The 14,969-nt window shown below is 47.2% G+C and overlaps 1 pseudogene; it reads right to left on the bottom strand.

Annotated features, from left to right (window-relative positions):
• Positions 1 to 11,396: 11,396 nt before the first annotated feature.
• Positions 11,397 to 14,969, bottom strand: part of LOC141180583 (olfactory receptor 8A1-like) — a 35,494-nt pseudogene continuing 31,921 nt past the window's right edge.

Raw genomic sequence — 14,969 nt, 5'->3', positions numbered from 1 at the left:
GGTCTATTAGTCCATCTATACTGACCTCCATCAGGTTGCAAATTAAAAATAATTTTTTTCTGCATCTAACCCAGCCAATAGTTTTGGCCTAATACCACAGTTTGGCCACTCAGCTCTGCTCGGTTACCATCCATTGTTTTTTTGTGCAAACAACTCCAGAGTTGTGAATTAGTTAACCACCAAAATGAGTGGAAAAAGGCCTGCTGCTGGTGGAAAGGGGAATAGGCGTGTTGGGAAGGGGAAAAAAGGTTGTGTCCGTGGGGTAGGTGCAGAAGAAAGACCATCTTCCAGCCAAACTAAAATGTCTACTTCTTTTAGCGGACAATGTGATAAGATCCCTTTCTTACGGCCACGCCAATCGCTACAAATTCCAGATGAGGCACAAAAACAGCAGGTGCTTCAACGGATATCAAGTGCTCCTTTAAGTGGGCTCTCCTCCACATCAACTTCAACATCACAAATACTCCAGTCCTCAAAGGTGTCACCCAAATCGCACTTGCTTCCTCACAGCTCCCAAATCTCCAGCTGCCCGTCTGAGTATGAGGTAGAACAGATGGTTGAGTCTGCAGAGCTGTTTACTCATACTATAGCCTGGGAATCAGAGGTCGACTCCAGCGCTTCTGTGAATCCAGACGAGGAAATGATCTGCACTGATGCCCAGAATCTTTATGAGTCGGATCCAGGACCAGACGCAGAAGGTTCTGACCATAATGTAGACCCTCATTCCCAAACTGTAACTCCTGTTGGTGGAGACAATGAGGAAGACGATGATAAGACTCAAATACCTGATTGGAGCGACAACTTTAGTTTTTTGTCAGGGCAGGAACAGGTTGGCTCTGAGGACGACGGGTGTGATAACGCACAGGGTGATGATGATGAGGTCGGAGATCCCACTTACTGTCAACCCACAGTCAGCCAAGAGATGAGGTCAGCAGAGGAGGTGGAGGAAGATGCTAGTGACGACGAGGTCAGGTTGCGCCTTCCTGGATAGAGACGTAGTACTGGAAGCACGTCAACAACTGCATCCTCAAACACAACTCTGCCTCTCACCACAAGTCGTGGTGGCTCTTCAGGTCGCATGGGTGCTAAGCCTTGCATAGCCTGGGCATTTTTTCAGATCGATAAAGATGACCCAACTCGTGTTATCTGTAACATTTGTCAGCAAAAGCTAAGTAGAGGCCAAAAAATACATAGTTTGAGTACTTCATGCATGAACCGGCACATGGACATGAAGCATAAGTTGCAGTGGGAAGCTCAGTGTGCTACAATGCGGTCTAGCCGGCCGGGCCAACCACCGTCTGCCATATCTTGTGCATCCGCGGCCTCTTCATCCTCTGTGACTGGGGGGACAGCAGTCACACCTGTTTTGGGGCGCAGACCTGCCACCTCTTTACCCGCAACAGCCAGCGTGATTGGCAGGTCATCATTTTCTTTGGAGGTGGTAACACCAGCTGGTCTTGAGCGCTGTCCGACATCGATAGCACCACCTTTGGATCAAGGCAACCTAACATGTCCGCCTGCATCTTCCTCACAGACCGGCAGTTTGCCGGGGACACCCTTATCAACCCCGTCTAAGCACAATAGCCAGCCCTCGGTCCCTCAGATGTGGACAAGTAAAAGACCATTTCCTCCTAGCCATGAGAAAGCTAAGAGGTTGAATTTCACCATCTGCAAGCTCTTGGCTACAGAAATGCTGCCTTTCCGCCTGGTGGACACAGAGGATTTTCGAGACCTTATGTCCGTCGCAGTGCCCCAGTAACACATGCCCAGTCGGCACTACTTCTCAAAGAAAGGTGTGCCTGCGCTCCACCAGCATGTCGCACACAACATCACCGCGTCTTTGAGAAACTCTGTGTGTGACAGGGTGCATTTCACCACAGACACTTGGACGAGTAGGCATGGACAGGGGCGTTACATGTCGCTGACTGGGCACTGGGTAACTATGGTGACAGCAGGACAAGGGGCTGCTGTCCAAGTCTTGCCGTCCCCACGAGTTGTGCGTCAATCCTCTTTATGTCATTTTTCCTCCACTGCTTCTGCCTCCTCAACCTCCTCTCGGTCTTCCACCTGCACCCAAAGCCTGTCTGGTCATGCCACAAGCTTTCTAACTGCGCAGAAGGGATCCTGCACACCTCCTTACTATGCTGGCAGTAGGGCTCAACGTCATCAGGCGGTTTTTACATTGAAATGTCTGGGAAATGTGAGTCACACAGCTGAGGAGTTGTGGTCAGCTCTGGAGAACCAATTTCATGAATGGTTGTCTCCACTGGACCTGAAACCAGGGAAGGCCGTGTGCGATAATGCTGCAAACCTGGGTGCGGCCCTTCGCCGGGGCAATGTCACACACGTGCCTTGTATGGCTCACGTGTTGAACCTGGTTGTCCAGCAATTTTTAGCCCACTATCCCAGACTAGATGGCCTTCTGCAGAGGGCACGGTCGCTGTGTGCTCACTTCCGCCGTTCGCATCCCGCAGCTCAGCGACTTACATCTCTACAGAAGTCGTTGGGCCTGCCACTTCACCGGCTAAAATGCGATGTGCCTACCCGGTGGAATTCAACTCTGCACATGTTGCAGCGACTGTGGCAGCACCGACAAGCCCTGGTGCAATACGTTCTGACATATAGCCTGGGCCAACGAGATTCAGAGGTGGGGCAAATCACGCTGGAGGAGTGGTCTCAGATCAGGGACCTATGCACCCTTCTGCACAGTTTTGAAATGGCGACGAAGATGTTTAGTGCTGACGATGCCATTATCAGCATGACTATTCCGGTGATTTACATGCTGGAGCACATGTTAAACAGAATTCGGAGTCAGGTGGTGGCACAAGAGGAGGCGGAGGAAGTAGAGGAGGAGGAGTTGTATGCGGAAGGGCTAACATCTGCAAGGTCCAGACAGTCGGCAGCACCAAGGCGGCAGGCATGTGAGGGTGGGGGAGATGGTTTAACCAGGGCGCATGGTAGCAGCCAAACTAGTGAGGAAGGTGCAGGAGCCCAGGAAGAAGTGGAGGACGAACTGATGGAAGACTCATCAGATGAGGGAGACCTTGATCACATTTCTGTTGTGCGAGGTTGGGGGGAGAGGACAGAGGAAGGAAGCATGATTGTTACCTCGCCACCAACACAACAGGGACTTGGTGCTCCTGGATGCGCAACACACATGAGTGCCTTCTTGCTGCACTACCTGCAACATGACCCTCGAATTGTGAGAATTAGAAATAATCCTGACTACTGGGTTGCCACACTGTTAGATCCCCGGTACAAAAGTAAATTTGCAGAAATTATTCCTGCCATAGAAAGGGATGCACGCATGCAGGAGTATCAGCAGAGACTGTTGCAGAATCTTACATGTGCTTTTCCACAAAATACCAGTGGTGCACGTAGTGAATCTCACAGTTCCAACTTGCCAACCGTGGGACCGTCAAGTGTTCAGCACTCAAACCGTAACAGAACCACAGTATCTGCTGGTAACATCAATTTTGCGGAATCATTTCACCACTTTTTTAGCCCATCCTTTGCAAGGCCACAGGAGACAAGAAGTCTGACACATAGTCAACGCCTAGAGACGATGGTACAGGAGTATCTCCAAGTAAACATTGAAGCCACGACTGTGTCACTGGACCCTTGCTCTTTTTGGGCTTCCAATCTGGATAAATGGCCGGAGCTAGCCACTTACGCCTTGGAGATCTTGTCATGCCCCGCAGCCAGCGTTCTGTCTGAACGTGTGTTCAGCGCTGCTGGTGGTGTGCTGACAGATAAGCGCACGCGGCTCTCCACTGATAATGTAGACAGACTCACGTTCATAAAGATGAACAAATCATGGATCCGAAACGACTTTTCTACCCCTGTGTCATCCTGGGGAGAGTAAAAGCTTGATGATTGGTTAAAATCACCCTACCAACCGTTTTAAGCTTTCAAATTACTAATCATGTTTATCTGTATCTTGACTGGAAAATAATTTGGGCTTTGTAGCAGTGTGCAGCACTGATCCTATTAGGCCATCTATAATAAGCTTCACCAGATTTAAAATTAAAAATAATTTTTAGCTGCATCTAGCCCGGAAAATAATTTTGGGGCTCCGAGATGCGCAAGACACATAAGTGCCTTCTTGCTGCACTACCTGCAGCATGACCCTCATATTGTCAGAATTCGAAGTAATCATGACTACTGGGTTGCCACACTCTTAGATCCCCCAAACTTTTCGATCAACCTTTTCATTTTAATAAAGACCAAAAAAATGGTCATTTTTGAAATTATAAGCATTAGCAGGTTGTTAGAAACTGAAATCAAACAGTTTTCAACTCAAAACTTTATTCTAGGTGATGTTACATTTTCACATAGGACCCCTTGTTCGAAAGGAGCTTCTGAACTCTCTCGTCCATTGAATTTGTCAGGTTTTGGATGGTTTCTGCTTCAATTGTTTTGCATGAGGACAGAATACCCTCCCAGAGCTGTTGCTTAGATGTGAACTGCCTCCCGCCATCATAGACACTCCTTTTAATGATGCTCCAAAGGTTCTGAATGGGGTACAGGTCAGGGGAGCATGGGGGTCACACCATAAGTTTGTCCCCTTTTATGCCCATATCAGCCAGACATGCAGATGTTTTATGTGCAGCATGAGATGGTGCATTATCATGCAGAAAAATGATCTTGCTGTGAAATACACGGTTCTTCTTCTTGAACCATGGCAGGAAGTGCTGTTTGAGAAAATCCACATACATTATGGAGTTCATCTTTAGCGCCTTCAGGGATCCTAAAGGGGCCGACAATCTCTCTCCCCATGATTCCAGCCCAAAACATTACTCCACCTCCTCCTTGTTGGCGCTGTAGCCGTGTTTGCGTGGGGTGTCCATCAACCAGCCATCCTCCACTCCATTCATCTGGACCATCGAGCGCTGCACGGCACTCATCCGTGAACAAAACAGTTTTGAAATCAGTCTTCATGTAATGTTTGGCCCACTGGAGCCGTTTCTGCTTGTGTGAAGTGGATAGAGGAGGTCGACAGGATGGCGTATGCACAGCTGCAAACCTCTGAAGGACCCTGCATCTTGTTGTTCGGGGGACGTTGGAGGCACAAGCAGCTTCAAAAACTTGTCTGCTGCTATGACAAGGCTTTTTTGCCGCTGCTCTTTCAACCTGACGTAATTGCCTGTAGGAAAGAGTCCTCAATTTGCCCTTATCAGCACGCACACGTGTGTACTGTGAATCAGCTACATACTTCTTGATTGCCAAGACACTTCATCCTGATCATCGCACAATGTTGATTGTAGTCATGCCTTGACCTAAACACTCCACAATTTGTTGCTTCTCAGCAGCCGACACATCCTTTTTCTTTCCCATTTTGGCAGAAAATGTAGGCTGCTTAATAATGTGAGAGAGCCTTCTTAAGTAGTCTTGCCTTTCATTGGACACACCTGCCAAACTAATTAGCACAGGTGTCTGCAATTGCTTACAGTGATATAAAGAGCCCTGACACACATCACCATCAATGAGTTTAACTGACAAACAAACAAATTCTTCCCTTATCACTCCTAAACACTTTTTGCATAATAATTTGGAACGCGGTGTACATGTGCTTTTCCACAAAACACCAGTGGTTCACGTAGTGAATCTTACAGTTCTAACTTGCCAACCGTGGTCTGTATGGAATTGTTCAATAAAGGGCCCAAAATTAAGATAACATAGATGGGAGAGGTCTCTATGAATAGGAATTCCTAAGTATTTGATACCCTGTGAGGGCCAGGCAAAGGGAAAGTTGGACTGGATGGAATCCTATATGGATTTAGGGAGGGAGACATCGAGGGCCTCAGACTTCGCTGCATTGATTTTAAAATTTTACCATGTAACAAAGTGATCTATTTCAGCCATAACAGCAGGGATGGATATATGTGATTGAGTGATATATACTAGGACATCATCAGCAAATAGAGAGCACTTGTACTCGGTGCCTCCCACCTCAATCCACCTAATATTGGGGTTATGGCGAATTGATGAGAGCAGGTGCTCCGTCACTAGGATGTATAAGAGAGGGGACAGAGGACATCCCTGCCTTGTCCCATTGGTGATTGTGAAAGGTGATGAAAATGTTCTGACGCACCCCCTGGGCCTTGGGACACCTGGAGCCGGACCCTTTTTGGTGGATGCTGGTGGTTGTAGTCTTCGTGGCGGCGATCCGGTTCCGTGGCTCAGGGCGGTCAAACCAGTGGCGGAACTATTTATGTGGTTTTGATGTTTAAATGTCCGACTACGCCACCCGTGGATTGCGGTCAGAGTGAACCGCCGCTACAGGGCAGACCGCTAAGGCTGGTGTTGTGGGTGCAGCAGAGCGTAGCATAACTCCCCACGGGAGGAGTATAGCCTCAGGGCAGTGTATGCGGAGGATGGGGGTGATGGTGCAGGGCAGCAGCAGTAACGACACGGAGTCAGTGATGCAGTTCAGGGCCTTTACTCACAGTTCTTATTATCCAGACCACGTCTGCAGGTAACGGCTGCCCACGTCGTACTGTGCTCACCAGGTGAGGGGCTCAGACAACTCCCAGATAACTTTGGAGCGCTTCACAGGACCCCCTTTGTGTGTCCTTTGTCTGGCCTTTCTTACCAACACTTCTGTCCGGCTGCCTCGGGCCTCCTCTTGGTAAACTTGGCGCCAGTTTCCCTGACCCTATGTGGTGCCTTCCTAGCGGGTGGAGCAAGGGGCTGCGCCACATAAAATGTCAGAGCCTCCGGTTTCTAGCTGAGGGTCGTTTCCTGCCTCCACTAGTTCGGGGACCGGTCTCCCCCTTTGGCCTGACCCCTCCACGCAGGTGGATTCTGGCGTGCGGTGGCGACTCGCCCGTCCGCACCCCTGGGATCCCTTCATTCCTCGTTCCTGGAGCCTTCTCCGCTCCTCTTCCTTCCTTCTCCCTCTTGCAGGCCTGGGCCTCTGTTACTAGGCCCGCCTCCGGAGCAGAGCTCATGCAGAGCCCCTGCTCCCTGCCACTTCTGCTCAGACTTCTCTGCACTGAACTAAGATGGTGCCCACCTTTTATACTCCCTTCTCAATGCACCCAGGAACTGCTTCCTCCCTGCTCCTGCACTGCAGGGTTCCCCTTCCTCAGTGTTCCCTCCCCCCACTCCAGCCAGGGACAGGGACTGTCGTGCCCATCTCAGGGGCATATTGGTCGCCCTGCCCCACGGCAATGTGGTGTAATGCATGCAGGTGTCGGGTCCTGATCCACACTCCATCCTTATCTGAGAGTGAGATATCACACCTCTGGGTGAGGTGCAATACGTCTGTAGCAACCGAGCCCTCGGTGCTACAGTTCCATTTATCTTCAGCCTAGGTGACGTATTGTGATACAGGGCCGTGATTTTGGCTATAAAAGGGTCCCCTAGACCCCTACCCCAAGCTTTTTAAGAGAATCATATATGGCGTGCCAGGAGACTCTATGGAATGCTTTCTCAGCATTCAACGAGAGTATCTACTTACAAATTTTTAACTGCATCTAGCCCAGGAAATACTTTGTGCCTAGTAGCAGTGTCTGCTAGTCAGCGGATTATCCCGGCTGTTAAGCAAGCTACACCACCTGTAGTTTGGACACTTAATTTTTTCAAAGGAAATGCTTCGGGACCACGGGATACTTAGTGAAGAGCATCAGGAGGCACCCCAAGGCATAGGGGCTGGGACTGGCACTAGGATGCCTTGCGGTGGACAGCCGAGCTCGATCCTTATAAAAGCTTTTTAACTGCAGCAGCTTTAGTGGACGCTACTGGAGCTGGAATTACGCGGCTGCTGGCATGAGACTTGCCCTCCAATAGATCCTTGTAAATGGATTTAAAGTGTATTCATTCAAATTAGAGGGACAATTTAAATTAAAAAGCTTAGAGCTGCCTCCACCACAGGGGGGCTCTCTCGACCCACCAGCGGACAGGCACCAGTATTGGGAGAGGGGGGCTGGCCGTCAGGGTTCACCGCGGCTCTGGCACAAACCCGGCGACACGGAGGTGGCACGGGCAGGAGCGGACTGGCCGTCTCGGCTTCTCACTTTTTGGATTTTAGAAGGGCATGACATGCCTATATCTGTGTCTCCCCCTCCTTTTACTCCTCCACCTCTTTTCTTTTCGCATGACTATATGTACTTGTCACTTTTCCATGTGTTAGTTGTGTCTTCTGAGCAGTTTGTCAGCTTTTGGACACCTTTGAAGGTGTTTTCTATGTGTTTCTATGTGTTTTTGTTTGCCTGCCATTGGTTTTAACGGTGTTCGAAGGTGTTCGACGAACAGTTCGACGAACAGTTCGGCGAACACACGGGTGTTCGACGAACCGAACCGAACTCGAACACTACGGGGGTGGCTCAACACTAGACACCACCTCCGTTGGGCAACTAGATGAGCAACTATATTGGAGAATCAATTAAAGCATCTACTTTTGAATCACAAATATTGACTTTTTACATTTATTGAGAGTGCCGGAACCTTAATATATCTTGTCTAGTAAAATTGTGTTCCTGGCACCCTTTTTTCATAAGTTGAGCTTGGACCTTATATATTACTTATACTGGTGGTATGTGATAGCTGGGCGCCAGAGGGGTACAGTGCCTCTTTGGGTTGATTCTCGCAGCACCCGGATGGCCCGGTCTTTAAATTGCGCAAAACTAGGTCAGGGTTTTGCAGATCCTTAATGCGCAGCTATGTCCGGTGAGCGTTAGCCAGGAGCCCCTCAATAAACTGTTCGGTTAGCAATCTGTACTCGTCTCGCACACTGTCGGGGTCTACCTGTTTAATGGCTCGCATCACCTCCTGCTGGTTTAGAGCATAGTCCCGTACACTGTCCTGCACTGTTTGTTTGCACCCGTAGAACATAATTTTAATCTCCACTGCTGTGCGGGTGTCAAAGGTATCCTTCAACCTGGCCAGGATTTTCTTAACAGTTCTTTTGTCGCTGCCCAGACAGGACTTCCCTTCTCTCTGGGCTGCACGGATTAGCTGGCCTATAAGGATGCTGACTTTTTGCTCCTCAGGCAGGGGGTACACTTTGAACAAACTATGCAGTCTCTCCTCTAATTCACTCAGGGTGTGCAACTCCCCTGAGTACTGAGGCAACCATGCCGCCCCTGGGATATATGGCATGGATAAAGGCAGTTGCTGCGGCTGCACCCGCAGCTGGATCCTCTTCTAGGTTGGGCATCTTCTTCCCCCACTAGTGAACCTCAGCCAGGTCCTGGGTTTCTGCTGGCGTACCTGTATGCTGCTCTGCCATCGAGAAGGATCGCTTACCCTGCGGTTCTGGATCAGGGCCTCCTGCTTCCCCTCGGCTGACATCAAATGACGTGATTATGCAGTCCAGCAAAGTCTATGGCACACAGTACCCGGCTATACCGGGCTATGACAATCCTGTTTGTGACGCCAAAGTTGACGCGCCCCCTAGGACTGTGGGGTACTCGCCACCGGGTCAGTTGGTTCATTGGGATTGTCATGGGGGCGTGACCCGGTTCTGGGCCCAAGGCGGTCAATAAAAAGGACAAGGACAGTTTGTTTAGGGGAAAATTTTTGTGACGCCACCTGTGGTGTGCAGCTATAGGGATCCGCCGCTGCTATTCAGATCCACTAGGGCTGATGGTGAGGCAGCTGAGATAGTGCCACTCTCCACGGGCAGAGCTAGGCCCCAGGGCAGTATATTGGATGAATGTTAGGGTGCAGGACTGAGGGTGCAGATAATGACCAGACGACACAAGAATGGCGCTTTCCTCTACCTTTACTTGAGGTTTGCTGGAGCAGACTGGGGCACTGATCACAGAAGGTAATGGAGACCCGGGCGGCCTAGAAGCAATTTGGGGATCCACCTTGCCAGGTGGAGTTGTAGGCCTTCCTGCTGCGCTGTCCTGTTTGGCCCTGCTGAGTAAAGCTATGCTGCGGCCCTCTTTCCTGAACAATCATTAAATCCTCACTCGTATGGCAGGCAGCTCGAGCCTTTTTCAGGCGTCGCTCTGTCGTGGCGGCTCCGGGCTCTAGTATGCTGCTAAGCTGCTGGGTGTTTGGTGGGACCAGGAGACCTGCAGTCTCCTGCCCTTCGGATTTAGCTGCCCGGACTTCAGTACCCGAACAACCACAGTTTCTGGCGCTTTTCTCTGGGGCGAGCTTGGTCACATCTCCCCTCCCCAGGTTCTCTCTCCTGTCTCCAACTGATTTTTCTCACTCCAACTAACTTTTCTAAACCCCGCCCCAGGCTCCAATTTAAAGGGGAAGCTTTCCTGAAACCGGGTTAGAGCTCCTCCTTCTGGTCTGGAGCCAGGAAATGCTTTGAATGCTGGTGTAACCTGTTAAGGGGACCCCTCCTTGCTTCTAGGCATGGCATCACCCCCTGTGAGGGACGCAATGCTAATGTGGCAACCAGACTCCTGGGGTGCAACACTCACATATTGCACCATCACACACAAACATTTAGGTTGCATTTACATGGACCGAATTGAGACTGTTAAATGAGCGCGATCGACAATATTGAAATCGTTTGCCGCTTGTTTAGCAGCGTCTTTACACCGGCTGGGGAAGGATGATTGGCACAGAACAATCACTAAAAGATCAATCTGTCCCCATATAGTATCATGTTATCAGCAGCATATCTGCAGTTTACACCGAGCGATGTGCTGCTGAGAAAAATGATTTCTGTTCTGGCATAAACAACCAATCATCTGATAAATGAGCAGAATTTCACTCGTTTGGGTGATTGCCGACATGTTTACGTCTATGAACTCTTGCTTGTGCAGCCAGGATTTAAAAATGGATGCTACATACACAGATAGTAGGTGACACAAACACTGTGTGTTACACACACATATGTATACATACACATAGCACACATGTATACACCAGCCGCATGTACACACACATATATGTATACACAGAGCACATACAGAACACATACATATACTGTACATGTATACAGAGCACATACATAGATGTATATATATACACAGAGCACATACACACATGTATGCACTTTTTTTTATTTTTTACAAATTTACAATTTTTAACCACTTAAATCTAAAATAAACTATGCACGTTTGGTATCTGCGCACTGACCTGGAGAATCATATTTCCAGGTCAGTTTTACTGTATAGGGAACATGTCAAATAAATACCCCCCCAAAAAAAATAATGGAAAAATTGCACTTTTTTTGCAATTTCAATGCATTTGGCATTTTTTTTACGCTTACCAGTGGATCACATGATAAAATGAATGGTGTCATTCAAAAGTACAACCTGTCCTGCAAAAAACAAGCCCTCATGTGGTTATGTTGACGGAAAAATAAAAAATGATGGCTCTTTGAAGAAGGTGAGGAAAAAACGAAATTGCATAGCCATGAAGAGGTTAATGTAAATGTATTTTCATCAATATTACATGATGTATACATCACTGGTATTTCATTTAATCCTCAATAACTTCTGAAGAGCTCTCAGGATTTCCCTGCTGCGTAGACTGTATATGAGCGGGTTCACCATGGGCACCACCGTAGTATAAAAAGCTGATAAAATCTGTTTGATCATCATGGTGCCATCTGAGAACGGCATCATGTAATCCATTGAAAATGCAGAATAAAAAATTATCATGACAATGAGGTGGGACAAGCAGGTGGAGAAGGTTTTTCTTCTTCCTTCCTTTGACTTAATGCGCAAAATCACACGGATTATTCTTACATATGACAAAAAGTTGCGGGAAAAATCCAAACAACACAAGCTCAGCATAGACTAGGATATAAAAGTCATAGAAGCCACCACAGGATGCATTAAGTATGTCTATGGCATCACAGAAGATGTTTTGAATAGTAACGACCTTATTGAAGGGCATTTTAATTAGTAAACTTATAAATAGTGAAGAATTTAGAGCGGCAGAGATCCAGATAACAACAACAATCAGGACACAGGTTTTCCTATTCAAGATCCGGTGATAGGACAAAGAATGACAAATCGCAACATATCAGTCAAATCCCATGACGAAGAAAAGTATGTCCTCCACACTGACTGCCATGAAGAAAAAGAACATCTGGGTGAAGCACTTGGTGAAGGATACCAGGCCATTCCCAGATAATAAAATATGGAGAAGTTTCGGTATGATGACTGTGGTGTAGCAGATGTCTATGATGGATAAGTTACAGAAGAATAGATACATGGGGGTGTGTAGATGGACATCCAGACATATCAGTGCAATAACCACTGAATTCAAAGTGATTGCAATCAAATAAATGGCTGAAAAAATCCCAACAATCAGCGGCTTATTGATGGCTTTTGATGAGAAAGGCAGAATATGAAATGTTATATAGGTGTTGTTGTCCATGAGATATTCACATAAATCTGGAAAGAAGAAAGAAGTCAGAGAATAAATCTAATCAGTTTCTACTTACTATTATTTAAAATAATCGGAAGTAAATTTGAAAAATTTCCAAATGAAATGTTAATATGAGGGTTGTAAACTGCAGAAATAGCAACATTTTCTAAAATTTAACAATAACACCCAAAAAAAAAGCATTGAAAAATCAACAATATAGAAAAAAAGATTACCAGATATCCTCACTAGATTCAAGAGGTTGTCTCAAAATATTTTTTTTGGCATGTCAGTCTTATTTATGAAGCCCTAATTCTGAGTTATAGAAATTTTTGGATTGACATAATTTCCCTTCACAATATAATTCACATTCACAATACTGGATTTCCAGTCCTACCAGACACACACTGATCCGACTTTGGTGGTTTTCTTGCATCAGAACACACGTAAGATCCCTGGTTACTTCAGACAAGACAATATAAAGATAAGTTGGAACTCAGCACTCTGTGGCAGACACCCCTTTGTGTGCTGGGAATGAGCTCTTTATACTCGGTTTATATAATATACTCGTGTGATTCTAAAACACAGAGGAAAGAAATGTAGAAATATGTAATATCATCCCACGAGGAAATTTCCCTGTGGTTGTTATTGCAAGAATTACTTCAAACTTATAATGAAATTAGGTTTACTTTTAGTTTGTTCAACTTTAAACAACTTGAACTAAACTTTTATAACTAAAGTCTAAGGACTATTGTGGACGAACAGATGACCATTGAGGAGGATGTGGAAGGTTCATTCAGCAGGCACATACAACCCCTGGCAAAAATTATGGAATCACCGGGCTCGGAGGATGTTCATTCAGTTGTTTAATGTTGTTGAAAAAAAGCAGATCACAGACATGGGACAAAACTAAAGTCATTTCAAATGGCAACTATAGGGCTCTAAGAAACACTAAAAGAAATCAAGATAAAAAATGTGGTACTCAGTAAGGGTAATTTTTTTCAGACCAAGCAGAGGGAAAAAAATATGGAATCCCTCAATTCTGAGGAAAAAATTATGGAATCACCCTGTAAATTTTCATTTCCAAAACTAACACCTACATCAAATTAGATCTGCTCGTTAGTCTGCATATAAAAAGGAGTGATCACACCTTGGAGAGCTGTTGCACCAAGTGGACTGACATGATGGCTCCAACACGAAAAATGTCAATTGAAACAAAGGAGAGGATTATCAAACTCTTAAAAGAAGGTAAATCACGCAATGTTGCAAAAGATGTTGGTTGTTCACGGTCAGCTTTGTCTAAAATCTGGACAAAATACAAACAACATGGGAAGGTTGTTAAAGGCAAACATTCTGGTAGACAAAGGAAGACATCAAAGCGTCAAGACCGGAAACTTAAAGCAATATGGAAATGCGCAACAAAACAAATGAGGAATGAATGGGGGGAAACTGGAGTCAATGTCTGTGACCGAACTGTAAGAAACCACCTATAGGAAATGGGATTTACATACAGAAAAGCTAAACATAAGCCATCATAAACACCTAAACAGAAAAAAATAAGGTTACAATGGGCTAAGGAAAAGCAATCGCGGACTGTGGATGACTGGATGAAAATCATATTCAGTGATGAATCGCGAATCTGCATTGGGGAAGGTGATGATGCTGCAACTTTTGCTTGGTGCCGTTACAATGAGATTTATAAAGATGACTGCATGAAGAGAACATGCAAATTTCCACAGTCATTGATGATATGGGGCTGCATGTCAGGTAAAGGCACTGGGGAGATGGCTGTCATTACATCTATATATATAATCGTCTTATCCCGTCTGTCTGTCTGTCTTTCTGTCTGTCTGTCTGTCTGTCCAGGAAATCCCGCGTCGCTCATTGGTCCGGCAGCGGCCAATCAGCGACGCGGGATTTCAGAAAAAAGATGGCGGCTGTTAGCGGCTCATCTGCGGGACGGCGCGAGGCGCTCATCACCCGGGCAGTAGCAGCAGAAGGACCTCGACCGCCAGCGCCGCTGACCTCCATGTGGAAGGGAGGACCGGGGAGCGTCGCTGCGGGTCGGGATACTTCTGCTGCGAGCAGCCGCTCATCTCCCGGCTTCTCGCAGCGAAAGCAGCCGCACAGGCAGCGACACTCCCCGGTCCTCACCAATACGATTCTCTGATTGGTCGCGGTCTCTGGCCGCGACCAATCAGTGATCTTGGCGCAAGAGTTAAACACCGCTGTGCTGATTGGTCGCGGCCGCTGCCCGCGACCAATCACCGAATTGGCTGCCACATTTAAATAGCGGCCGCGACCAATCACCGATCTTGCCGACACATTTAAACACTGCTGTGCTGATTGGTCGTGGACGCTGCCTGCGACCAATCTGCGATCTTGCCGACAAATTTAAACAAAGCTGTACTGATTGGTCGCTGACGCTGCCCGCGACCAATCAGCGATCTTCCCGACACATTTAAACACTGCTGTGCTGATTGGTCGCGGACGATGCCCGCGACCAATCAGTGATCTTGCCGACAAATTTAAACACTGCTGTGCTGATTGGTCGCGGACGCTGCCCGCGACCAATCAGCGAGATTGGCGTCAAATTTAAACACAGCTCTGCTGATTAGTCGCGGTCGCCAGCCGCAACCAATCAGCGATATTGGCGCCAAATTTAAACACCGCTC

This window comes from Phyllobates terribilis, unplaced genomic scaffold, assembly GCF_046119375.1.
Source record: "Phyllobates terribilis strain yellow unplaced genomic scaffold, ASM4611937v1 Scaffold_33__1_contigs__length_13283291, whole genome shotgun sequence".
Taxonomy (NCBI): Eukaryota; Metazoa; Chordata; class Amphibia; order Anura; family Dendrobatidae; genus Phyllobates; species Phyllobates terribilis.
Note: the sequence above shows the minus strand (reverse complement) of the source record. Positions and strands in the feature narration are given on the sequence as shown.